This window comes from Lonchura striata, chromosome 6, assembly GCF_050655825.1.
Source record: "Lonchura striata isolate lonStrDom1 chromosome 6, ASM5065582v1, whole genome shotgun sequence".
Lineage (NCBI taxonomy): Eukaryota > Metazoa > Chordata > Aves > Passeriformes > Estrildidae > Lonchura > Lonchura striata.
In genome coordinates this window covers 10105384-10132500 of record NC_140708.1, presented here as the reverse complement: position 1 = coordinate 10132500, position 27117 = coordinate 10105384, and the positions used below count along the sequence as shown (strand labels likewise).

The window sequence follows — 27117 nt, the reverse complement described above, 5'->3', positions numbered from 1 at the left end:
TGACATTAATTCTATAATTAAAAAAAAAAAAAAAGCTGTAAAACCTCTGTATCTAAGAAGTTTGTTAATGTTAATTTTTTAATGAAAACAGTTGAACGTGGAGTTTCTAAGTTTCTGCTTTCAGTCATGGAGATTTTTTTATCAGTTTGGGGGTGGAAATGAAGGATTGTGGCTGGGTGATACAACAAAACACCTTTGCTCAGTGAGTTTGTGCTCATCAACAGCTGTAAGGAGTTGTAGGCTACCAGTTTCAGTAGGGATTTTGGAAATGTCCTGTAGTTGTACCTGCTACCCAATTTCTGTGGATAAATAGGAATGGGAACATGCTGGAAATGGGAGATTCCAAAAATGAGAGGATTTTCTACAGAAAACCTGCCCCTTGGTTGAGATTTTAGTCTTGGTTGCTTTAATTTGGTTATGTGAATCTTAGGCATTCCTGCAGGGTGAAAAGGGACTTTAAATCCATGTTTATTTCTTATTTGTGCTCATACATTGTCCATCAAAAACCAGGAATTCATTTCTAAGGGAAAGCATCCTGTAAGTGCACAAGCTTTCTTACACTCTGGAATTTAGTGACCTAATTAGACCTGGAATTATCTCTTGTCCTAAATGCAGGATTTTATGGTCTCCATGATGTTCTGGAATGCAAACCTTAGACTGGACAGTAAGAACTTGGAAATGGTTTCCCATTAAAGCCCTCTAAAAACAGGAATGCTGGTTTCCTTCATGGCTATCAGGCATTGTAAGGGGCTGCCCAGGGAAGTGGTAGAGTCCCCACCCCTGGAATTGTTCAAAACCCCTCTGGATGTGTCACCTGAGGCATGGGTTAGAGGTGACCACGATGGTGCTGGTTGGCAGCCGGACTTGTCAATCTTAGAGGGCTTTTCCCACCTTAACTTTTATGGGATTCCATGAACTGAATAAAAGGAAACAACTTTTGTCTTTAACTGAGTTAGGGATAACTCTCAATTTGAATACTTGCATATGGCAGGGATACAGTTTCTGGACGTGCTAAGTATCAAAAGAGAGAGCAGAAAAGACAGAAGGACATTCCCTGGCTGGAAGTAGGGAATGGATGATTGCTACCAATACAAGAGGGCTGCAGAGAGCTGTGTCCAAGAGAAGAAAATGGAAAAGAACAAAATGTGGAAGATTAAACAGTAAGGTGCCAGTAGAAGGCTAGGAGAACAATTTGAGCAGGGCAGAAGGACTAAGGAATTCTTTCACAAGCATAAGTGCAAAAATCTGGCCACAGAGTTTGGCAGATGAGTAACAGAGACACAAAAGGAGGAAATAGGGATGAATAGGAAAGGAGAATGAATATTTTGCATCTGCATCACCACAGAGAAGTCGGAGCAGGATGCCAAGCTCCTGTTTGGAAGGTGAGTACTTCCTTACAACCACACTGTGATTCCTTGGAGCTGTCACCAAGTCTGAGGGCAAAGAAATGCCTTTCCAGAAGCCTCGGCTAGGGATGCTGACCAAAGGCTCCCAGGGAAACTCAGCTGCAGTGGGATGGAAAGTGAGGTGTCCCCATGGGGAGACGATGGATAAACGGGGGAATTTGGCAGCTGTTGCTTTGTCAAACACCTTCTGGGAAATCAGCCTGACCTCCCTGTCTAAGTGGACGTGTATCCTTGATTGCTCTGCTGAGCACCACAGTTTGCTGCTCTTCACATTCCAACTGCCTTAGAGCTGAATCCCTGGGATTCTGCTTTGCAGCTAAGGCTCTTTTGGAATTCTGTCTCCTTTGCACACTTAGCATTGAGTTCCCCACAAGTCCTTTGTAAATCCAGCAGTACTGGGGGCTTTTACTGCTCACAAAGATGACACAAATTTAGCATTGCACAACCTGCTTGCCAATTGTGCTTTTTATGAATCTGCCATTGAGTCTAAAATACTTACTGCAAAATGGGAAAAAATGTGTGATCTGTTACATGTCGGGAGAAAAAGCAGACTTTTTTTTTTAATTTACTTGCAGTGTAGTGTTTGCTTTGGAATCCTAGGAAGCATTTTGAAAATAGAGTGATGGGTAGTGTAGCACAGCTGATATTTTTAAAACATTGGGAAAATTTTGGGGAATTTTTTTTATATTAAGTTCCACTTTATGCTAACTCTCGCATAGCTCTTGCCACAGAATCATGGGATGGTTTGTGTTGAAAGGGACCTTAAAGCCCATCTAATGTCACCCTCTGCCATGGGCAGGGACACCTTCCACTGTCCCAGGCTGCTCCAAGTCTTGTCCAACCTGGCCTTGGACACTGCCAGGGATCCAGAGGGAGCTGCAGCTTCTCTGGGAAGCCTGTACATTCTGTGCTCTTACATGCACAGATGTGCACAGAGCTCTTTACCTCTCCTTAAACTCTCCGTGTGCCTCTAAATCCTTTGCCAGCTCCAGGGAGAAACAGCTGAAAACTGGTGCCGAGAGTCGGCCTTTTCCACACCTCCCATAAATCACCATTAACACCTTTTATCATAATCAATGTAATGCAGAGCATTGGCCTCCAGATCTCCTGTTACAGTAGCAATGGGAATTTTTTCACCTGGAGGCCTGGCAGGGTGAGGCTGACTGGGTTTTAGCCTTCCCTCTTAGCACATGATGGAGGAGCCGGCGTCGCGCACCTCCGAGCACGATGCCAATTATTTTCCCTGGCAAGCTGTCACCTGGCAGGCTGGCTCTACTTTTGCAATTTCCCCCAAAGTATCTGAGACTAAATGATGCACAAACAAGGCAGGCCATGATTTATTTGGAACGACTGGTTTAGGTGCTGATGCTCGGGGCAAGGGTACCCTAGGTGCTATACATTTAAATATTGAGAAGAAATCCCAGTTTGGGATGGAGTAAGTGTTCAAGTCAAATTGTTGTCTTATCTTGGCTTTCCTGTGCTGCCTAATTTCCCAGCTGATGCTTTCTGTATTTCCTGCATGTTCCTTGTCACCTCTGTAGTTTTCTAAGTGGCAAAAAAAAATGTGCATTACAAAAAACCATTTGGATTTAATCCCCTGGCAGCAGACATTGTCTACCAAGAATAACTGATACAAGTAATGGAAATGTTCTGTTTCTAACTCAGTTCATTGCAAAGCTCAGTCTTCTTTTCTGACCACTCCAAAGTGATGTGGGAACCTCCCATTGCATTTGCTTTTATAAATATTGGTAAATACATTTAGAAAACTACAACATCTGCTGGTTTAAGGTGAAGTTTGTATAAAAGGCTATGGAAGGAACTTGATTTACAAAGAATGCACTCAGTGCTCACATGTCATGGCAGGCTAACACACAGACATCTCCTGGTTCTCCTGCTGTTTGGAATTTCCCAGCCATTTACTCCTGTGCTCTTAATTCCAGCAAGTTTAATTTCCCCCACTGGAAAACAAGGAATGATCTGTGTTTGTGTCTTATGAAATGGCATTTACTGGGAGGAACTCTTACAATATTTTTCTCTGACCCTGATTTATTCATTTCCTTGCCACATCATGCAGTTATAATTTAAAGGAGGACTTTATCAGTGTTTGAGACCCATTTTTGCAGTTTGTCTTGTCTTGTTCCAAGATTTTTTTTTGCATTTCAAATTATTTTCAAGGCAGCCTCAGCTGCACAAATCCACCCAACACCAATCTGTTGTAATGGGTTTACTAACAAATGAGAACCAAGTTTCTTGTTTTGTAAATACATCTGCAGCTAGTTTAGATAACAATAAACCATCAGTATTTAAAGTGTGGTATTGGGGAAATGTGGCTGCAGCAGGAAAGGAGTGTGGAGAACAATAGGACATCAAAAGCATTGGACACAGATGAATGTATTGCTGAATTTAGATATGGACACAAGAGAAGTTAAGACAGCTTGGAAAATGTAATGCTTTTATGCTTGTTCTTATATAAATCATCCCTTTTTTGGGGTACCAGGGGCTTTTTTAGGAATTACTTGTGGGGAAACAGTAATGATCCTTCCCTCCCAGGAGCTTTCAGCAATCTGAAATATATTAAAAACTCAGAAGCAGTAAGATCCGGCCAGCCCTAGCCCAGATTCAAAGTTTAATTATTGATGTTTGTCATTCACAATGTAATCTACAAGCAGTAGGCATTAGTATGTTTATATAAATCTGGGTTTATGTTCAAAAAACATATTCTAAAGTGAAAAGAATGCTCGACTGAAAGATTGCTTGTGGAAGAGGTCCTTATTTTCTCATTGGCCTTTATTTAATTAGACAAATATCAAAGTAGGAGATTGGTAACTCCCTGAAAGAGAAGTCAAGAAAAAGTAAACCTAAATTAACATTGCATTGTTTTCTTCTCCCTTTAGAGAAGATCTCTAGATCTCAAAACACCTTCATTGATAGAGATTCCAAAATGTTTTGTCAATTAGTTGGGACATGAATCACCCTTTCCCTAAATTAGTCAGGCTGCATAATGAATATGAGAGGAAAATGCAGCTGAAATCCCAGGTGTGCATGGAACCAGTTTATCTGAGGGACACAGGCTGAACTTTAAGCACCTAATCCATTTACGTACCTATCAATTACCCTGTAATGGTTAATTATCCATGATCCCGTTAGGGGAGCAATCAAGCAATTGCATATGTTACCCTTTTCTACAGTCATCAAACATTGGAGGCCACCTTGTAGGAAATATTTGACCTAAATTTTCAGTAATTACTAAAAAAAAAAAAATACTCATATTCTTTGCAGATTTATGAAAACATGGCAGGAAATCAATGTTGATTTTCAGGGATGGGAGTTCTGGAGTTTGGGAGCACTTCCAGAGTTTATTTTAGTGGTTTTTTAAAGGTAGTAGTTCAAGTTTTCAGGCTTATTGAGGTGTCTTTGATAAAGTGCAGGAGGCCTCTCCTGTGCCCCAGGGCCATTCTCTGAGGTGGGCACAGCAGAATGTGCCTCTGCAGGGATGGACTGCCAAGAAATTCCAAATTTTGGAACATTTGAACTGGACTAAAGTGAGAGCACCCACTGCATCATGCGAAGATGATGGACAACACAAAGGTGCTTCTTTTTTTTAACTGGTGCCAAAATCTCACCCTAATTCAATCCAGAGAACCATCCCAGAGCTTTAAATAAAATTACAGCAGTTAGCATGCAGTTTGCTGAGTGTAAAGATTAAATTATAGCACTACAGATTGTTTTCTTTTTTTTTTTAAATGTAGATGGAAGGTTGTTCCTCAGGCAGACACTTAAAGGAAGAAATCTCTGGGCATCACAAAGTTTTTCCCTCATTGTGAGTTTGTTTTGCACAGGCTAATTCCCTTGGGGAGCCTGGGGAATTAAAGGCTCCGTTTTGTTTTGTTTTCTTTGGACACGTACTAAGAGCTAATAATAGCAGTTAAAGTATCCTCCTCCTTCTCTTTCATTAACAGAAGATTGAGGCCAGGCTTAGATCACTTAACAGGGGACACCAGCAGATGACTTGGTGCAGAAGGGCCACGTTAAAGGGTTTTGCTGCTGCCATGTCCTGCAGCAATTTTGGGATTGAGCTGGGCAAAGGGAACACAATATTCCAAAAGGCAGATGAAGTTTCTTTGTTCTAGGAGCTTCTCAGTAATCCCGTGTTCCTAGGGGTTTGGGCGTGTTTAGGAATCAGCGCTGAGGCTTCTAAAGCCTTTTACAGCAAAAAGAAAAGCAAAGGAAGAAATTGGCTCTGCTGGAACCCCTGAGCCTGGGTGGGACATAGATGCTCACTGCCTTGGGTATGGAGAGAAGCGAGGACCATGAAACTCTGCTCTTCCATTCTGCTGATCCTTATTCACTGGCCTCCAACATACAGGGCCCTAAATACCTCCACATCCTTCTCATTCTGGTCAGACTTCAGAACAAAGTATCACCTGTGTGCAAGTGACTGAAGAAACACGTGGGGTGAATCGGGAGCACCCTTGGGTGCTGTCATTAATTGTGAGAGGCCCTGGGATTGCCTCAGGTGTTGGATTTGCTCTGGGCTGGAGGCTATAAAAGCTGTGGAATTCTCAGACTGGGGTAGAAGTTGCTGCCCTAAATGTGAGGGTCAAAAATCACTGGGGTCAGCTGTTGCTGAGTTGAGTTTTGGCTGGAGCTGAAGAGAGTGGCAGCATATTCAGCTCTGCACTGGAAATATCTGTGTGCTATTTCTGGCTCTTTGCTCTACTTACAAGGAATATCTGACTTTTGTAAGTAAAGAGGTGGCATAAACAGCTCCTTAGTGTGTGAGGTTTGCAAGGTCTTCAAAGCCGTAGCTTTTCAAAAAAGAAGCAGTAATTATAAATCACAAAAACTTTCTTGGATGCTGATATTTCAGGATAAAAGGTACCTTGTAGTCTGACCTCTGCATGAATATTTGTGGCATTGATTGCTCAGTTGTTTGTAGGGGATTTTCCCTATGATCTAGGCCCAGGAAACCCCCATTTAACCCGTCCTTGGTGCTGAAGGTGCTCCCAAAAGCTCAAGCACATCTGATTCTCTGCTGAAGATGGTCCCAAAAGCTGAGGCACACTCAATTCTCTGCTGAAGATGGTCCCAAAAGCTCAGACATACTCAACTTTCTTATGGCCTCCTGGCAGGTGAAGCAAACAAGCTCTCTGAAATGGAGACACTTCAGGAAATTTTCAGTGCCATATGGATCTTCTCAAAAATATGTTTAGTGGCTGAAGAGAAATAAAATTCCCAAGTGAACACACTGGCAAACCTTGGCAGCCAAGGAGTCGCTCCTGTGCCTCTCTCAAATCCTCAAGAGGGTTATCAGGGTGGCTTGCTCTTGCAGGTGCACCATCTGATCAAAATTCTCTTTGTCTGTCCTGTCCTTCATTTCTCATGTTGTATTTATTCCCAGAATAGAGGCTCCACTGTTACTTGCTGGGTGTTTGCCATGGTCTCCTGAAAAGCACCTGCCCCCAAATTCCTTTTCTGCCAACTGACATGGAACTCCACCCCAGGGCTCATTGCAAGGCAAGACAGTGACTCATTCTTCCCTCTCAGAAATAGCATCCAAAAAGCTCAACAGAGGAAGCCAACAATGAACACAAGGATTACAAAAATGCTCCCATTCTTCACAAGTTAATTTTAGAGTAAAATCAACATTTGATCATGGTTTAGAAAGATATCCATCCTCATTATTAGCTTTGTTATTGTCACTGTGACTATTTTTACATGGTGCCTTTGATTTGCAAGGGGGTGTTTTTGACCAAATGGGAAGTTGGGTGTTCATGGTAATGAACAGAGGATTGGGTCAAAATTCCTACACTGGGGGGGTGAATTTCTTTGCAAACACAAAGGATTTCTGGGAGGTTTGGTTTCTTTGCTTTTCTTTTGGAGCAGATGGCAGTGAGAGTGACTTCATCATCCAATTCCTGTTGCCTGTTAGGACCTAAAAAATAGTTCATACATAGAGATGCTAGGGAGAAAAAGGAGATTTCATATCTGCAGCCTCTCCAATGTGAGTGGTGGTGGTGATTCCCACCACCCCAATCTCACTGTAACTTACTCTTTTCCAAGTTTTTTGTTCTGGTTTTGATCTCATTTGACTTTGCTGGACACCATTTTTGCCTGTTTTGATCCACTGGTATTTTGTGTTGTGAAGACAAAAGTTTTGAATCTTCCCAAAGACAACTTGTTATTTTGTAGGGAGGAAAAAAGTTGGCTTTCATCCTTTATTTTGACTGTCTTTGATTTGTGAAATGGAGAATTCCAAGAAACAGCCCAGTGGAGGAAAATCTGCTGGGTCCAGGTACTGAACAGGAAAGCTATGAGCAAGTGATGATAGGGAATATAAATCATGCACTCAACACAGCCAAAGGTTTTGGTGGAGGCAGGAAGGCAACAAATCACCACTGGGCAAAGCTGATGGCTCTTGCAAAGGAAAGAAAACACTTCTTTCCTTATTTTAATGTGGATAAAATTCTTAATGACAGCAATTGTCCAAAGATTCATAGCTGTGTGTGGGAGAGGGAAGTTCCCTGTTAAAACTGCTGTTCTGACCAAGGTAATGTCCCAGAGGAAAGTGACAGGATGGAAAATCAGCCTTTGCCATGTTGTATTCTAGGGAAGAAATGAAGTGGAGTGTCTTCAGGGCTTATTGTCCTAAAAATTCCCATTCCCATTGAAATTTTTCATTACTCAGCCTAAAAGTGAATTTAGGCGGAGAGGTTGTTGTAGTGTTTATTGAATTACCAGAATATTTTCTCTTCCCAGTATAAACAAATGTCCCGAAGCAAAGCCAGGTGTTACTTGGCAAAGAAAATGTTCATATATAACTTACCACTATGAGAGTTTCTCTCTACTTTTAAATAAATGAAATATTTCCTCCCTCTCCTCAAGAATATGTGGCTATTTAGAAATAGAGGCTTCTGTAATGAATGGATGTATGTTTACACTGCCTTTATATTTCTTATTTCTATCGTGTTCTACTCAGCAGGATGTTCACTTCCTAATATTATTCAGATTTAGAATTAATGCAGTTCAGTTGCACTGAGTACAAATGTATAAATCACAAAATGGAGTGCTGTTCTCCCTTGAAAATAATAATTGGGTATAGATCTAATGCTCCCACTTCACAACTAAATTTCCCTTGAGGGGTCAAAAAGATGACGTGACATTTTAGCCCACAGGTTGAGAGGGAAGATTTGGAGTTTAAGATGTAAATTTTGCTTCTGAATGTGGAACAATAGAGGATTTATTATTTATTATTCATAGAGCCTTGACAGCTTGGAGACATGGGCAGAGAAGAACTGTTTGAAACTCAACAGTGGAAATTTAGGTCCTGCAGCTGGGCAGGAACAGCCCCGGGCACCAGCACAGGCTGGGGGGAGCTGCTGGAGCAGCTCTGTGGGGAAGGACCTGGGGGACACCAAGGAGGGCACTGGGAGCTGGGGCAGCAGAGGAGCTCTGGCAGCAGCTCAGGGAGGGATCCTGGCCCGGGGGCAGCCCTGGAGGCACCTCTGGGTGCTGTGTCCAGCTCTGGAGCCTCAGCACAGCAGGGCCAGGAGCTGCTGGAGCTGAGCAAGGGCCTGGAGCATCGGGGTGCCCAGGACAGGCTGAGGGAGCTGGGGCTGCTCAGGCTGGAGAGGAGCCCCAGCAATTCCCCCTGCACAGGAGGCACAACTTCTTCCCTGGGCAGTGCCAGCCCTGAGCACATTGTGCACAGAGCCTGGGGGCTCTCCTCCCTGGGGCTGGGGCAGAGCTGTGTGCACACAATGCTGTGCCCTGGGCTCTGGGATGGCCCTGCTGGAGCAGGGAGGTGCCACCAGCTGCCCACTCACCCCTCCTGCCTCACCCACCCTGGGATGCTGTGATAATGTGAACAAAATCTCAGTATTTGTCCATTAATAAGCTGCTGTATCATTACACAAATATTGGTTCCAACCTGCTACTTGAGATCTGTTACAATTATCATTGAGAATGCAAAATGGTCTCAGTGGCTCCCACTTGCAGCCTACTGAATACCATTTATTGTTAATCTGCTGCCAGACAGAACACAGCAGCCCAGGGATGGGCAGGATCATCAGTATTCCTGTGCTGTGGGCTGGTTTTGCTGTTCTGTGTTTGATGTTGGCCTGCTCATGTCATGGCCATTGTAGTCCCTTAGTTAGAAAAATTCCCTTTGTTTGAGCTGCTTTTTGAGGGCATTACTCTGATCACTGTTTAGCCCCAGGCTGACTTTACTCCAAGGTTACTTTTAGGTTTAGCTGGGGCAAATACTCAGGAGTGGTTTTGCATAGGTACTAGGGACTGGCAGCCTTCCCACCACTGTCCCTTAGGAATCCCTGCATTCTCTTAGGGAATGCAATGCTTGCTTTCTGCTTTGCAGCCTTGGGCTCACCTTGTGCTCAGGGCATGGACTGCTAGTGGGTTACTACTTAGTCTCCTGTTATTTTTGTTAATTTGGAGACATGGGAGGTGGGACAGGAGCAATCCGGAATCAGCTGGACTGTGAACATTACTTCTTTTATTCCATCATCCCATTTGATCCAGGCTGGATCAGTAGAGGGGAATGAATTTAACTCTAGGAGTAAATCTGGGTCTCCTACCAGCAGCCAAAGCTATCTGTGACAAAACACCTGGACTCAGTGCTGGAAAAAGGGATGTGGGATCCTTGATCTCCCTCAGTCAAATACATGGCTGCTTCCAGATGCTGGCATACCTGAGGCAGGAGCTCAGTCTCTGTGGATACTTCTGCCCAGTGGATGTGAATCCCAAGAGGTGGAAATGCACCAGCAGTGAAATAGGTGAGAACAGCATACCTTGAAGGATATGGGATATATGCTTGTGGAAAAACATGGAAGTCGGAAAGCTAACATCCAGATGAGGGTTAAGTTTGGAAATTCTGAAAGTTTGGGGAAAACTGATTATTGCAGATCATATTGGGGAATACTGGTGGAGAGGTAAGGAGGGATAGGCCACGGGGTAGAAGTGGAGTCCATGGAATTCAGAATGTGACCACTGTGACCTCAGCAGCTGGAAGAATCCCCCAGGAGCCTCTCAAAACAGCCACTGAAGGAAGGTGGGGACAACCAAGAGGATGACAGGGAGAGGTAGGTGAGAGCAGAAGTGGATCATCTGAGCACATGAGGAGGAAACAGCACAGAAGAAAAGGAAGAGGTCCCAAGGAGGTGCTCCAGAGTGGAAGAAAAGGGAACGGTAAGAACTGAGGTAGGCATGGAGGGAATAAAGGCAGGAGCTGGGAAGCTGGGGGATGTCCAGGAAGGATGAACAGAGATGCATCACTGGATTTTGGAACTAGCTGAAGGTTCAGTGAAGATATGCAAATAATGGAGAATGAAGAATTTACAAGGTGGGAAGTACCAGGAGCGTTGGGAAGAAAGGGGAGAATAGGGATCAGAAGTGATTAAGCTTAAAGCAAGGGAGCTCTTTTGATCAAGACAATTTACATGGGCATAATTAACATTTAGCAGGGAGAGAGAAAACACATTTTGAGATCTGGACCATGATTTGAGTTTTATTTTCACAACAAAATATAAATATGAGTCAAAAGAATGTGTTACAAAAATGTTCTCTGTGTATCCACTTGGATCTGGCAATTACAGCAGAAGAGTGCAGGAGAGGTTTCAAGAGGGCTCTGTAGTGGTTCTGCAAGTACAAGTGGCTTCATATGTGTGGTGATATGAGAGAGAGCAAAAATAAGGGCACAGGGATGATGGGACGTGCCAGGGGAGCACAGGTTTTTTCCTTGTTTTTGCTGTCCCACCTGGGAGAGCCTGGCAAGGATAATTCTGAGCAGTTACTCTGTTGCCACAACCAATGTAAAGGTTGCAGGTATGGAGGTTTCAGGTAGAAAATGGCCAAAGTGTGAGGAGAACCCACCTTCCTCTTATTCCAGCAGATACATGGAGACCTGGATACCTGGAGATGGCCTAACTTTTGCTTGGTTCAGCCAAACACCAATGAGGCTTGCAGCTGTGCTTTTCTCTGGGGGCGTTTCATCCAGCTCTGGAATATTCCAGTATAAAAATTAGAAATGTGGGAGAGAGCAATGAAGATGGAAAAGGCATAAGGGGGGTTATCTGCAGAAGATTTTAGACTGGAACGTTAATGATTTCAGTCTTCTCTGTACAATTCTCAAAGCCCCCTCAGGTCCGTCTGAAGTATTTTATCATATTTCCTCTAAGACCAGAATCAACATAAAGATGAATTTGGGGAATACTTAAAGGTATTTTTAATCCACCTTTGTTCTTTTCAATATGCTTTAAACATGTTTCCATTAGCTTCCCCAATACTGCATGGTGTTCCTACTTCTGAGAGCTGCTTGACCCTTGCTCAAAGTCTATCACATAATGACACATTAATGTAGAAATGACTTCAGGAGCCGAAGGTGAAGGCATCGAGTGCTTCCAATCTTCCTTCCTCAACTGGATAAGAAATGTGAGGGAAAATATATTAAATACACATTGTACATTTTCCCCGCTGCCCCGCGTTCATCCAATCATGAATTTGCCAATAGTGAATAAGTACAAGCTATGCAGAGCATTTTAAGAAGCAAAACCTGTCGGCTTTAGGAAAGAGGCAGGGAAGCTGGAAATTCAGCGCTCTGGGATTTGCCATGGGCACTGTGGAAAAACAGGGATTCCTCCTTCATCCTTCCTGCTCCTGACTCCAGGCAATCCGCTTCAGCCCCGTGTCCAAGAAGCTCTTTGGCACTGGAAAGGTAATTATTGGCTCCCTGCTCACCTTTGTGCAAGACTCAGTGTCAGGAAAAACAGAAGCAATGCCATCGTGTTGGTCTGATGTCAAAGTCTCCATCAGAATTTAATCCCTAAGTGTCTTAGGAGAAGCTCGGAACTGCACAACTGTGAACTCCTGGTCGTATTTTAAGACTCTCATCCTAAATATTCCCATTCACTCAAAGGGAGAGAATAAAAGGGAAATCATGGAATTATAGGATTGTTAAGGTTGGAAAAGACCTGTAGGGTCTTCAGGTCCAACCATCAACCACCGTGTTCACCACTAACCCATGTCCTCAAGTGCCACCTCCACATGGTCCTTGGACACTTCCAGGGATAGGGAGTTCATCCCTGCCCAGGGCAGCCTGTTCCTGTCATCCAAAGGCCTCCACCTTTGATCCAAAGGAGCTCCAAAAGAGCAGCCTCAGAGCTGTGCCAGTTGCTGCTTTTTTGCAAGGCTGATGAAAGTGCACTGAAATTCACTTTTATCCAGAACTGAGGAAAAGAGGGTTTGGAGCACAGTGGGGAATTCTTCTCTCCTGCAGGTTCTGCTGTAAACTGTGTCTGATCCATCTCTGGAAGTGTTCAAGGCCTGGTTGGATGGGGCATGGAGCAGCCTGGGGCAGTGGAAGGTGTACCTGTCCGTGGCAGGGGGTGGCACTGGATGAGCTTTAAGGTCCCTTCCAACCCAAGCCAGTCTGGAATTCCATGATTCCCTGGCAGCTGTGTCTGATGGGCTGTGTGCAGGTGTTGTGTGGGATTTGAGCTGAACACCAGAGCACTTCTTTGCCATCGTCTTTCACTTGGAAACTCTCAGTGATAATTTAAGACTTCTCTGTCTCCAGAGGAAGAAAGAGGCTTGGATAGGAGGAAGAACTGGACAATGCACACAGGGTTGGATTGCTGGGGTGTCCGTGCAGGGCCAGGGCTTGGACTGAATGATCCCTGTGGGTCCCTTCCAGCTCAGAATATTCTGTGATTCCATGAACCACAGAAGGTGTGGAGAAAGTCTAAAAGAGCTCAGTTCAAGGAAGAGAAAGGATCTCTGTGCCAAGTGATACCCCCAGCCCTCAACTAGAGGCACCAAGGAATCAGGAGGGCAAATACTTCTCTGAATCCAGGGAAAGTCTTCATTTTCTGGTGAAAGACAACAGAATGAACTCAATTTTCTGTCTCTGTCTTCGCAGTAATTCAAAGCCTCCTATTCAGAGTAACAGTGCTCAGCATTCCTTGGAGCCCAGTTGTCTGAGGACAGCAGGGAAGCAGAGGGGAGGGATTTGTGGTTGTGGGGTTGTTACTGACCACAATAACTGTGGGATCGTGATGTTATTCGGGGTAAACACACTCAGTGTCAGGAGTGGGTGGTCTGGGAACTGACACACAGCCAGGAATTGGTGCTCTTGGTTCATCTCTGATACTTTGGGTGCAGATAGCAATGATTTATGGACAATTCTTTTCTTTTTTTTTTTTTTTTTTTTTAATCCAAAGAGATGACTTGGGAAGGAAAAAAATTCTCTTCTCTTAGCAGTAGGGTTTAGGACCTGGGGAACTGTACGGATTTCCTTCTCTAATCTGTGGGAATTAGCCCTGACTGACAGGGAGCCAGCATGCAGTTGATTTACAATCCTCAGCTAACCTGCAGCTCTGTAGAATTCCAAGAATAAAACACTTCTTGTCCAAAGTGGAATTCCTATGAGGATCCAACCAGAAGGGTCAATGCCGGAACGGAGGCTGCCACTGTGTCCTGGGAGAGAATCCATGCAGGTTGGAGAGCAAAAATTACTTTTTTGGGGGTAGATTTTCAGTGTGTGGTAACTCCTGATGGGGGCTGTGTGGTGTGAAAAGAATAATAATATAAACTATAATAATATTGTATAAACCATAGGAGTTCTGCTAAAAGGAAATTCAGTGGATTGTTGTATGTGGAGGACTGTATGTGTTATGTTGTGGTGCTTTAAAGCAGCACCTCCAAAGAGAGCCTTTTACCTTTCCAAAAATTTAATTGTGAGCAATAAACCATTAAAGAATAGCCATTTGAAGACTAAAATTCCAGGTAGTGAAAAGCAGATAATCAAATTAATGCCTTGAATGTGCTTTTGGAAAGTGAGCAGAGTGTGGGAGAAGGTACCAGAGGGAGAAACAAAAATATTGAAAAGCCCTGGTGCAGTGTTTGCTTTATTGCTGAAGCAGTTAGGGAAATCTTCCAGACAGGATTACAGCTTTCCCAAAATTATTGGATGAGGAGATATCAAATCTCTCATAAGAATATTTGGATTTGAAATACCCCTTTGTTCCAAAGAGCATTTCATTTTGTGTGGGGCCTTTCTGTGCCCTTTTATTGCTGAGGGATGAGCAAATAATTGAAGTGGGGTTTGTGTATTTCCCCTGCTGCCTCTGCCAGCTCACCTGGGGAGAAGGAGGCGGGATACAACTCCAAACGAGCTGGGTTCAAGCAGGGCAGGAATAAAATGTTCTTTATCCACAGCTCAGCCAGTGACGTCCTCGTTGCTGTAGTAGGGGGTGAAGCCAGGCCATGGCCATGGAGCTGTTGGGTTCCTGCCTTGCTGAGCAGTTCTTCACAGAAAAAAAAACCAAACAAACTCTTTTTAAGGCTGATATTTCCACCTGCCTGTGGACAGTACCTGCAGGACAGAGGCACCTGAACTCTGTCTCTAGAACCAGGCTGTGACGTTTGGATGTGGCAGTGGGGTGGCACTGCCCTGGTACCCAGGATAGCTCTCACAGCCTCTGCATCCAGAGGGAGAAAGGACAGGGAACGTTACAATTCCTATGTTTTGTGTGACTGTCACTTCACTGGTTTTTGTGCTTGAAGTGCCTGATTAGGGTTCCAGCCTTGGGTAGGTTGAAAATGGTGGAAAGGGGTTAGGAGCTGCTGAACTTTTACAGCACCAAGCAAAATGTACCCATTTACCAGGCACTTTTTAAATTATACTTTTTATATATGAGTGTGTATATATAAAAAAAAAAAAAGTATTTTTATATTTGTATTTATAGGTGTGTGTGCATTTGCTTTATGTGCTACATTCCTCTGCCCCTTTCCAAACACTTAAGTGAATTTTTACAAGCTTGCTGCATATTTTTGGGTCCGTGGATCCTCACTCAGTGCCTCTCACAGGGACATGCTGGCCCTACAAGAGCCAGGCAGCCTCAGTATTCCCACCAGGCTTCCCTGGGCACCCTGCTGAGCTCCAGAGCCTCTGGCCTGTGCCAGGCCCTGCACTGTAAACATGACACGTGCCACACACGGTGACCCTGGGCAGGAGGAGCACCAGGTGACATCCTCCCCCTCGGGGCTGCTGAGAGCTTTGTGCCCACCCACCCGAGATGGATTTTTATCCTCTCTCTTCCAAGGGTTAAGCAGAGTTCATGTTTTCTGCGTCCAGCATGGCAGCAGAAGGGGGATTCTGTCCCAGGACTTTCCCTGCCTTTTTTATGGACCAGCCTAGCCAGAAGTTATCTCTTAATCTGGCTTTGCAGCCCAGTATAACCTGCTTTGCTGGCAGGGATTCAGCAGCCAAGTGAGGAATGGCTCTCCCAAAACTCTTGCTGTCCTGATGCTTGAAGTGTTTTCCTGCTGAACAGAAGTGCTATGGGCTCGTTTCCTTCTGGTCTTGCATCCATGGAGCTTGGATTCATTTCCCAGGTGGAGGATGAGGAAATCATGCTCAATCCTGGAAATCTCCATCCCTGCTTCAGCTGAGTGAGTGTTTGTAGAAAGCTGGAGTAGTAATTCCATGGAGAGCTTGGGATGTGGGAGTGAGGCCACAGGAGGTGAAGCATGAGGAAGCCTATTTATACATCTGGAAGCCTATTTATACATCTTAGCCTCTGGATTTCACCTGGCTTAAGGTGTGAAATGTGGTTCTCAGCCCCGGCAGCACCGAGTTCTGCACATGCAGAGAGTCAGAGCTGAGAAATAAGTAGACAAAACTGCAGCAGCACCCGTGGTCTGAGTTCCCCTATGAGACAGGAGCATTTCCAGTTTGGGGTCTGATTTGGCCATCAAATATTCCATGTATTTCCCTGAAATGTTGGTTCAGCTCAGGGCTGCTAGGCTGGCTGTGTTCTGCAACATGACACTGAGGCCTTTTCCTCCTGCCCTGCCCCAAAGCCTCCCAGCTGGGATAGACTCTTGCCATCCCTGGGAGCACCTTGTCCAAATCCCAGTCTGTGCAAAGCCCCCGCTGTGCTTGGAGTCCTTGCCCTGCTGGTTTTGTGCAGGTATTTTCAGGACCTGCCCCAAAAGTGCTCCTGGCACATCCAGCACCATTTCCAAGGCAGGAAAGGGCAGGATTGGACCCAAAATGTTGTGTTTGCAGTGAGAATTCCAGGTTACACCATCATTAGCTGCCCTGTGCTTTAGATGAGAAGCTACTGTGTGGCTTCCATCCATTTAAACCTCCTGGTTCTTTAAATAGGTGTCCTTGGCCAGCTTTTCTCACTCCGTTAATCCCAGCACAGATGAACTGGCATGAATAGAAATGTTTATGGCAGCTGCATATGGAATATATCTGATTGTTGCACATAGGCAGAGCTCTGGGCTTGTCATTTGCTGCTCTATAAAGAGTCTTGGATAATCTTTCTGAAAGGAGCTGTGTAAATGCAGATATAATTAGCTTTTTTTTTTTGCCTTTTTTTTTTTTTTTTGGAAATAGATATCTCTTAATAAAGCGCTGGAGCACAGAATAGCCATTTCCTGTGATTTTCATTCACATAATATTTATAGTGCTGCAGAACAAATGAGCCGTTGGAAAGGCAGAGAAATGAATGCCGTGGATGAACTTGCCTTGAGAGGAGTTTGTGATCAAATTATGAATCCAACAAACTACAGTAAGCCAATTACTGCTCCTCCTGGATTTGTCAGCATGCAGGCTCAGTGGGATTTGGTGTAATCCCTCTCTGTGAACAGATGGGCAGATTGTAGGGCTCTGCCCAGACTTCCAGAGGGCTGGGATCATCTTTCCTTACCCCCTTTGCCTCTCAATGACAAAAACACTCAAAAAAGGATGCACAGAATCAGTGAGGATGTTTCTGACACTTCCCTGTGCAAATTGTCTTTAAATTTTTACCATCTTCTCCTCCCCAGAAGGTCTTTTTTGTCTGCCCAGGGGCACATTGTGATGTAGTTAAGAGGTGGTCAGCATTTTACAGTGAGCTCTTGTTTGCAGGGAATTACAGAACACCCCAACCTTCTCCTCCAAGGTCAAACCAACTGAAATAACAGGAAATAAACCAGGAATAATTATTAGTCCTCCCTGAAATCAGTTTCATCACAATCACTGAGTTGCCATCTGCATCTTTGGCCTTCTAGAGCTGTAAACTTTCTGCTTTACAGGAAGAAAATAAAAATGTTGCATCATCAGGTGGGAGATGCAAAGATTCTGTATGTTGCCTGCTGCAATTCCAAGAGCTTCCCTGTGCTCCTTGTGTGGCTCCTTACACAAACCAGACACCTATACAGCAGAAAGCTGCCAGTACTGTCCTTCACCTCAACTAAACTACAGAAAATGTTGACTTCTTTAAGATTTTTTTACTTTATTGCACAGCTGTAGTCTTGCTTTTAACTGGAAATACATGCTGGTAACTTCTAGACTCGATCCAACATTTGTTTCCTGAGCAGTAGCTTCAACTTCCCAAATCTATTTAGCAACTACTCAGCTGTAGTAGTTGCTGAATAGATTTACTTACTAAGGAAAGAAATTGCTCTAAAATGTAATGAAATAAAATCATTGGTCCCATCAAGGCTGAGCAGGGCCAGTTTTGGGTTCAGACCAGGTTCTTCAGGGCTTTGTCTTAGGAAAAACATAAGGATGGAGACTCCAAAGCCCCTGCTGCACCTCTTACCTGTCCTTGAGAGGAAATGCTATGCCTTATTATCCTTATTGACTGCTTCAGCTTATGGATCATGGAACATCCTCAGCTGGGAGGGACCCACAGGGATCATCCAGTCCAGCTCCTGCCTTTGCCCAGGACACCCCAACCATCCCACCCTGTGCATCCCTGGAGTTCTGGCAGCCTCGGGGCTGTTCCCATTTCCTGGGGAGCCTGTTCAGTGCCCCAGCACTTTTCTCCTAAAGGAAAAGTTCTCCTCTTGTGTCTCCTCCTGCCACATCCGAGGCCTGCCATTCAACCCATTTTTCACTTGTCCACCCTTCAGACCACAGTGTCCTCACTTGGATACAAAAATATCGTGGGAGACAGTGCAGAAAGTCTGGGAAAGTCAAGGGAAATTATAACTGCTGTGTTCTCATGCACGTTCCATCCCTTTATTATTTCTGTCACTGTATCCTAGACACGTTGGTCAGGCATGATTTAGCTTTGGTAAATCCAGACTGACTGATCCCAGTCACCTTCTTCTCCTCTGCATGCCCAGAGACGTGTTTTGGGAGGACAAACTCCATAATTGCCAAAGATATCAGTGTCATCTGAGGTGTTTAAGAGAGTTGGAAGATGAGAAGGAACTTTATGCAAGTTTTAAAAGGCTGGACTGAAGAACCTGTTGTATTGAGATCTAAGAGAATCAGAGCTCTGTAGCAGGTCAGCTCTGTCTGTCTGGGACAGCTGGGTTGCATTCCTAGGACAGGTTGGAATTGGCAAGTGGGGATCACGTTGATGAACAACACACAAAGCTCTAACAGAACCTTGGCTCCCGCTTTATACAAAAACAGAATATATTTCCCAGGCATCCTCTTCCTGAGTGCAGAAAAATGCACCTGAGTCCAGCAGAAGTGGAATTTAGTCTTCCTCATACTGCACTCGGTGCAAATGCATCCCAAGGAGAGTCCAGTTCATCCAAAAAAATCCTCAGCCAGAGAGGCTGGCCCTGGCTGTGTTTGGGTCAGACTCGTTGGGGAGAGGCAGGATGCTCACAGAGGAGAGGGAACCTTCTCTGAGCACTTCCCCTGCCAATCATCGTTATTCCTGTCAGATCCTCTTGCTTCCAGAATAACTCCCTTCTGCCAAGCACTCCCAAATCAGAGCCCACAAGGTGAATTACTTCCTTTTGATGATGTTCTGAGGGAATGTGAAGCTACCAACAATAACATTCTTGGAGCATATCAAATATTTAATGCACATGTCTGGGAGCAAGAAGCCTTTCAGAGGCAGCTTCTCCTGGGTTGTCCTTTTCTGCCTGTAGGAATTCTTCATTCCTGGGGGACAAATCCTGCTTTAAAGATCTTGTACTGGTGATTTCATGGGAATTGGCTTTAGTGTTTTGGGAACACATGAGGAGTGAACAGTGTAACAGAAATACAGGTCTGTGTGAGGGACAGGTGGATCTCACAGGACAGGTAAATCTTATTAATAAATGGTAGAAAAAACTAAATGCAGCGCACAGCTACACCAGGAAAGAGGAGTTACCCTGGGTATTACTATGGATATTAGATTTTTAATTTTATTTTCATTGTTTTTGGTGTTCAGGTATAAATAATGGTCCAGGTCTCAAAACACAAAGATAATGCTCATCCTGACTATTTTAATTTCATGAGGTTCTTGGAAATAAGGTTTTAAGTCATATTGGTAATTGGGACTTGTGGGTGAGAAGCAGTAGCATTAGATACGTTTGCAGCGACCTTGTGTACTTATTTTTTGAAGAACTGAGGAACAATTTTAGTCTAAGTAGAGGTTTTCAAGAACTGGAGTGCTCTGGTGATACAGTGGTTACATGACCATATAAACTTTGTTTTATGAGCTCCCCTTTACACTTGCCACGTGCCCTCACAGAAAAAAAGAGCCTTCTTTTGAAAAAAACCGAATGTTTTTGTTGTAATAGAGACAACAATACCAACACCACAATAGGAAGTACAAACTGACAAAGGGGAAATTTAGGCTAGATAATGGGAAGTTTTTCCTTTTGAGGGTGGGCAGGCCCTGGCACAGGGTGCCCAGAGCAGCTGTGGCTGCCCCTGGATCCCTGGCAGTGCCCAAGGCCAGGCTGGACAGGGCTTGGAGCAGCCTGGGACAGTGGAAGGTGTGGAAGGGGGTGGAACTGGCTGGGCTTTAAGGTCCCTTCCAGCCTGAACCACGATGCTCTGATCTAAATAAGCTCCATCAGATGCCTGGGTGGTCTCCCGTTGCATTGCGAGTCCATGAAGTTCCAAGGAATTGCAAATGTGACTTTCAGGGAATGCTGTTTCAATTCCTCGAAGGCCACTAAAAAGCCTGAGCTCTTTTCCAAACCCTGCTTTAGTCACCTGTATCTTGGGGGATGGATGAAAGAAACTCATCCAGCAGCATCGCTGCGCCCAGCCGGGCTCCAGCGGCATTCCTGCTGTCCTGGCAAACGATCTCCCGAAAGCAGCTGAGCTGCCGCCTTCCCCGGCAGCGGGAGCCCGCACCGAGCTGCGGGGAGACAGACGGACAGACGGACAGACAGACGGACGGGCCCCGGAGCGGGAGCGGGGAGCGGCTCGGGGCGGTTCGGTACCCAGCGCTGCCCAGCCCCGCCCGCAGCGCTCCGAGCCGGGGGGAGCCGAGAGGGGGAGAGGAAGGGAGAGGGCAGAGAAGAGAGCCGGGGGGAGCCGAGAGGGGGAGAGGAAAGGAGAGGGGAGAGAAGAGAGCCGGAGGGTGCTGGGAAGCCGGGCTGGGAGCGGGGGAGTGCCCGGCGCCGGCAAAGGGGCAGGCGCATCCCTGCCCATCGCAGCAGCGGGAGCAGCCGGGATGCGGAGCCGGGCGCCTGCTGCTCTGCCATGCCGAGGTATTTTACTGGGGTTGTTGGATGCCAGGTGCGTCGCGCTGGGCTCGCCGTTGCTCTGTTGCAGCGTTGGGGTTATTCGGGAAGCAGAGAGGAAGGGTGCAGGTGTGTTCTCGCTCCCGGGGGAACTTGCTGCATCACCCGGCGCAGCAAACTTTGAGCTGCCAACTCAGGCTGCTGGGTTTTGGGTTTGATTTCCATCGGAATTCAGGTAAAAGTAAGCCCAGGACTAATATTTTATACACCTCTTTAGAAGAATCATGAGTCCCTCACTGCGTTAGATTTGGAGTGGGGGGAATCAGCAAAAAGCGCCGGGATTTAATTGAATGCCCTTCATCAAACTGAGGTCTGTGTCTTTCCATCCCCGTGGTTTCCCTGCAGTGAGACAGGAAAGACCTGAACAGTCGCTTCTCTGTTGTTTGCGCTGGAAATTCAGTGTTGGTGGCACAGCGGAGGTCCCACAGCTCCGCTCCTCTTCCTCAGAGGAATTCCTTCGCAACACTCCCATGCCCAGCAGCATTCTGCCCGGGTTTTGCAGTTTTTAGAGTTGAGGATTAGGAAACTTTAGGGCTTGGACCTGGCTAATTTCTTGACAAGTCTCTACACCCAGTAGTAAGTGCTCTGTTAGTACTTTCTGTCAGCTTCTCTCCCCTTTTTCTCTCTTATTTAACCGTAGTTTAAAAAAACAACCACGTATTTTGGTCATACCTTGAATTCATTCATATTTAAATCTTCTTAATGCATACTTTCGTTTTGTTGGTCTGTTAGGGGTTTTTGTTTGGTTGGTTTTTGTTGTTGTTGGTTGGTTGGTTGTTTTTTGAGTTTTGGGGTTTTTTTTAACTTATTCCTTGTCTGTTAATTCGGTATTACTTTAGTAATTACTGGTCATGGAATCCTGCAATTTCCTTGCCTGGTGTTCATTGCCATGCTGCCAGGACTTATGATTTTTTTTTTTTTTTAAGGGGTATTTTAGTGATTACTGCAGCCCACTTAATCTGGAGAACTGTAAACAAGTGCAAAGAAGTAAACAAGCAAACTTGATGTAGCATTTGAAGGCAGAGGGGAAGTGTGTGTTTGTTTTTCTCCACACCAAGGGAGGTAGTGTTTAAGGTGCTGTGTTGTCACAGGAGCATAACATTCCCTGTGGAAGGGTAACCCCAAGTCCAAATTTCCTTCCTTCCTTCCTTCCCATGAAGCCAGCTGATTGGTAGAGCTGGCAAGCTGATATTACAGGAGATATGGTAAATAATTAATAATATTAATGGCCTGGACTTTCACGCGGTGGAGTTTTGCTTTGGACAGTTGGAGACTTTGCCTGTGAATTCTCAGTTCCTCTTATCACAGTTTCAGGGTGGCTTTGGGGTTTTCTTTGCTAGGGGAGGCAGCAGAACAGTGAGCCAGGGGTTATTTGATGCATTTTATCTGTCCGTGGTAGCACTCAGGTTTCAGGAACATGATCCCTGTGGCTTGGCAGGTGCACCCCTAAGAAATAAGAGTGGAATTTAAGGAGAGGACAGCTCTGCTCAAGGATGAAGCCTCCACTCCCAGCTCCTGTCTGGAGCTGCTGTGGCAAGAAAGTTCCTCCCAGGTGCTGTGTTTCACACCTTACCCTTGGAGAGGCAGTGTGCAGTCTGTGGAGAAGTTTGGGGCTCGATATCTTCTTTATGGTGTTCTACTCGTGCTAAATCACTGCTTGGAATAATTGTATTGTCACCTTGTGTCATATTTGCTCAGGTGTAATGGCTCTGCCACAAAGGCAGTCGCCTGGAAAATTGTGCTGCAAAATTTTTAATGTTCCTTGGAAAGGTGGGGAGGCTTTAGAGCTTTTTTTTTTTTTTCCCTTCTGGTTTAAAAATGGGGGTTTAAAATTTTTTTCTCTCATTTTTCTTTATATGAACGTCCTGGTTTACTAGTGTCTGGGATTGTCTGGCAATGTCTTCTTTTAGAGCTGGGTCTTTATACTGAAGAAAATTTTCCTCACAACTACTTTCAAATAAAATGAAATGAAAGAAATTTAAGCTCTTTAGATGAAAAATAAAACTAAGTGGTCGTGCTGTATTCTGGTCATAGCTTGCTGTACAGCTAAATTGTTGTAAGGGTTAAAGGTATAATATGTAAATTAATTCCTTTTGTGCTGCAGGCTGTGGTTTGAGAAGTCCAGTTTTAACTTGCTATTTAAATTGTGGATTAGTATTTTTTGTGTCTTTATTAAAGGTTCTTATTCACAATCATCAGTTTTATTATAAACGAAAAGGAAAGGAAAAAAGCAAATTTTCACAAAGATTGGACTTGTGAAGGGCATTGGTGTAGTTTAATGGCACCAGTGAACTTTTGGGGCTGAGAAGTGACAATGCTGATGTTTGGAGCCAGTTTTAGCACCCCTGGTTCTGAGTTCATCATTTTAAATGTGCACTAGAGCCTCAGATTGGGAAAGACCACCTGCATCTGCAGCTGTGGGGCAGGTGCTGCTGCCTTAATGCCACATCTCTCCTGGTGTCATCACTGAGCCCTTCCAAAAATGAGGATGGGGTTGGGCTGTTGGCTTTTAGAATCCCAGATTGGTTTGGGTTGGAAGAGACATTAAAGATCACCTCATCTCAATCTCTTCCATGGGCAGGGACACCTTCCACCATCCCAGCATGCTCCAAGCCCTGTCCAGCCTGGCCTTGGGCACTGCCAGGGATCCAGGACAGCCACAGCTGCGCTGGGCACCCTGTGCCAGGGCCTGCCCACCTTGCCACGGAACAATTCCTTCCCAATATCCCATCCATCCCTGCCCTCTGGCACTGGGAAGCTGTTCCTCTTGTCACTCCATGGAAAAAAAAAAAAAAAATTGGAAGTTTTATCATCCTGATGGAATTAACTCACACTCCCTGCTCCTTCTCAGTGGTTTCCACTTGGCTCTTCACAGCCCTCCAGGAAATGTCTTGCACTCCCTGAGTACCTGACCCAGAGCTGTGCCTCTCTGAATTTATTCTGCTTCTGTTCCTTTAGTCCTTCAGGACCTCCAGTTATTTGTGGGTGCTATCAATGGTCCCTCCTCCACGTCCTGTGTCTCTTCTGTGTCACACAGGATCAACCTGCTCCTGCCATCAGTGAATCAGTTACTGCTGAAATGTTTAATGAGATCAGTTCCAAGCCTGAATTTTAAGACCCTCCAATAATCACTTAAGTTTTCAGGACTTCTGCTGTTGTCTCTCCATGAACCAGATGCTCACCTACCCCTAAATGCCTCTGCTGGTGGCAGCTTAACTCCCGTTTTCCCACGTGACACTGCTGAATACTCAGCTAAACCCCAGATTAATGGGATCTCCAGCCTTTGGGGAATGTTATCTGGTGAAGTAATCTCTTAGTTAGTCTATCAAGAGTTACCTTGTGCTTAATAATAAGAAATTTAGTCATATTTCCCAGGGCTTTCATGTCTTTGGAAGGAAATTTAAAGGGAAGAGCACTTGGGTCTCTGTGCCACTAAAAGAAGTGATGTAGGTTTGGAGAGAATTCTTCTCTTAAGCATGAATAATTTATTCCCTGCTCTTTAATTGTCTGCAGTATCCCAGTTAAAGGAAATGTTGGAGTGGTGTTCAATTTTGTGTGCCGTTTGTTTCCAAACTCTGGCTTTGACTTTAATGGTCCCTACAGCTTTTATTCCCTTTATGATGATTTCTTCTTTTGTACCCTTGTGTTTCTTATATTTTATTTCATTTCTTTTTTCATTTTCATTTCTTCACCACTCACCCCCTCCTTCTCCTCCCCTGGTAAATATTAATACCCTTACTGAAAACAAGGTCAACAATTTCCTTTGTACTTAGACTCCATGGATTTGATGACCTTGGAGGTCTTTTCCAACCTTAATGATTTGGTGATTAGCTTTCCCAAAATACCCATTTTGCTTCAGAGAAACCCACATTGTTCTCTTCCTGACCCTTTCCTTCATAGAGCTCCCAAAAAATCTTCATACAGTTCTCAAAACCAGAAAAGACTGCATTCTTGGAGATCTTCCTGAGATTCTGTTGCACAAATTCTCCCTAGGTTTTCTTTTAACTTCTTCCTTCTGTCTGGTTTTAGACTTTTTGAAACTCCATAGGTTTCTATGAAAAGCCTTCTAATGTTGGAGGTAGTTCCCTCTTAGCACCCATACAGAGTAGTTAAAATCTTGAGGTCTTTCCCTTTCTTTTTTTCCTTTGGAATATTTGGCACCTGGCATTTAAAGATTTCTGGGTCTCCTTCATTTTCAGATACCCGAGGTTCTCATTTCAGTTGATTTTTCTAGTTACTTCCCTTAATTTCTTCTTTTTATTTCCAAATAAATGTTGATAACCCTTAATTACAACCCCCTTTTCCTTTGTTTTTCCATCTTCTTTAATCAGCTGATTATCATTCAAATCCAGTTTATTTTCTGTCAGCAAATCCTCTCCAAACTGAGAATGAATTAACCTTATTTCTCCCAGATACAAAGGTTTCTTGCTGGATCAATCCTCTATGAGAGCACACAAATTAAGCTGCTATTTGTAATTTTTCTCGTTTGTATCTGGAAAATTAAATTCCCCAACAGTGGTCCAATTTTCTAAAGAGTTCTTAATTCCCTTATGGACACCAGAGCCGCCCAGGCGTTGCTTCCAGTTTAAGGCATTACTGTCCCCCAATGCAATTTCCAATTTTCTCTGGATCAGCCCTTCCCAGAGTGATTGTGACCACAGCCAATATTGAAATGTAACATATGCCTCTTTTCTGGCTCCCTGTCTTTTCCGACAGTCTCCAAGGGAAAATCCTTTGGAGAATCTTCTCTGCTCGTGTCAGGAGAAGCAGTAAGATCAAGTTTGTTGGTTGCCCCAATGGTTTTGCCTTCCTGGCAGGTCTTTGAGAGACCCAAAATGGAAAAATTATGCCCTAGATTAGGACAGACATGGGAACAGCGTTGATGTTTCCAACCTGCCATCAGCTGTGGCTCTCACAAAACTGAATAATCAGAGTTTATTTCATCTGAGGGGCACAAGGGACGTGGGATTTGTTTGCTCTGTCCTGATGTAGCACAAGCATTCTGCAGAACACATCTCTTCAAATGCTGCACTGGTCCCTCTGTAGAGAAGATATTTTAGATTTTATTTCCTCCACTGTAAGGTGGTCCCAAGTTCATGCACACATAGATCCAAACTGTTGGTTTGATGGAGGGAGAGAGAGATCTGCAAGGTTCCAGTGCAAAAATCTTGGCTGAAATCAAGGCTATTAAGAAGAAAACTTTTGCATCACAATATCCAGAAATAATTGTGAACTCAATTAAAGCACAAAATGTCTATTGAAATTTTATAATGGTTTTTATTATCACATTCACCTTTTGTAAAGTGAAAATCTGCAGTGACTTTTCCTCCTGGAACTATTCTGTCTCTGGGATATCACCAGAGCTTTGGCTTTGAAATTCTGTTGTGGCTTTTCCTCCTGGAATGTTTGGTGTCTGGGATATCACCAGAGCTTTGGCTTTGGAGCCATGGTAACTGAATCTACTTCCTCTGTGGCACTCGAGATGCTGCAACACCTGTTGCATTTCCAAAAATTACCATTTCTTGGGAGTGCTCTTTTCCCTCCCAGCACACAAGCACATGCTAGGTTCAGAGTTAAACAAATGTTATAATTCTTAAGCACTTCCACTATCTTAGCTCAAAATGAGGCCTGAATAAAGCAGGATTATGACAATCCATGAGCAATTAAAGCTGTAATTTTGTGTGATTCACTGGGACAAAAGTGGTTTGGTACAGAGTGTGCTGAGGCCAAGACGCTTCTGGGATGTGGAGAATTTAGGTTCTTGCAGTGACAGCTCATGATCCTACCATAGTCTGCAGGTCCTGTGCATTCCCTGAATCCCACCTGTGAGATTTGTGTCCTCTGGTAGAAGTGCTTAGCTGGGGAAAGGTTTAGGGAGGGGAGCTGACTGGTTTTAATCCCCTCCAGGTGTCAAAGTAGAGTTTTGAGCTATGAAAGTGAGTGCTGGACCTGCTGCACTGCTGGTCCCAGGAAAACGGGCTCTGAATCCATGTCAAAAACTGTAGAAATCCCTGCATTCCCACCTTGGGCACAGCCAGCAGCAGAGCTCTCCCAGCCCAGTGAGCAGCCAAATCAAGCAGCTGCTGTCTGACACAAAGGTTGGGAGCTTGGATCTTGGTCCATAAATTTACATCCCCAGTTCATAAATAACCCACGCTTCATTTTAATTTGGCTAGGTACTCTCACACTGTATCCTTCCTTTAAAACTTTTGTA

General features: G+C 44.6%; 1 protein-coding gene across 18 annotated transcripts in view; it reads left to right on the top strand.

Moving 5' to 3' along the window:
* Nucleotides 1–27117, top strand: part of LOC110473259 (protocadherin-15) — a 632634-nt gene that overhangs the window by 295714 nt on the left and 309803 nt on the right. For 2 of the 18 annotated variants that reach the window (XM_085583145.1, XM_085583138.1), the window contains exon 1: nt 20703–20870. The exons of 15 other annotated variants lie outside the window; for them this stretch is intronic. The gene's annotated coding sequence lies outside the window, so the exon portion shown is untranslated. Of the gene's footprint in view, nt 1–20702; nt 20899–27117 lie in introns of those variants that run through there. One more of the 18 variants, XM_085583139.1, reaches the window with a different exon arrangement.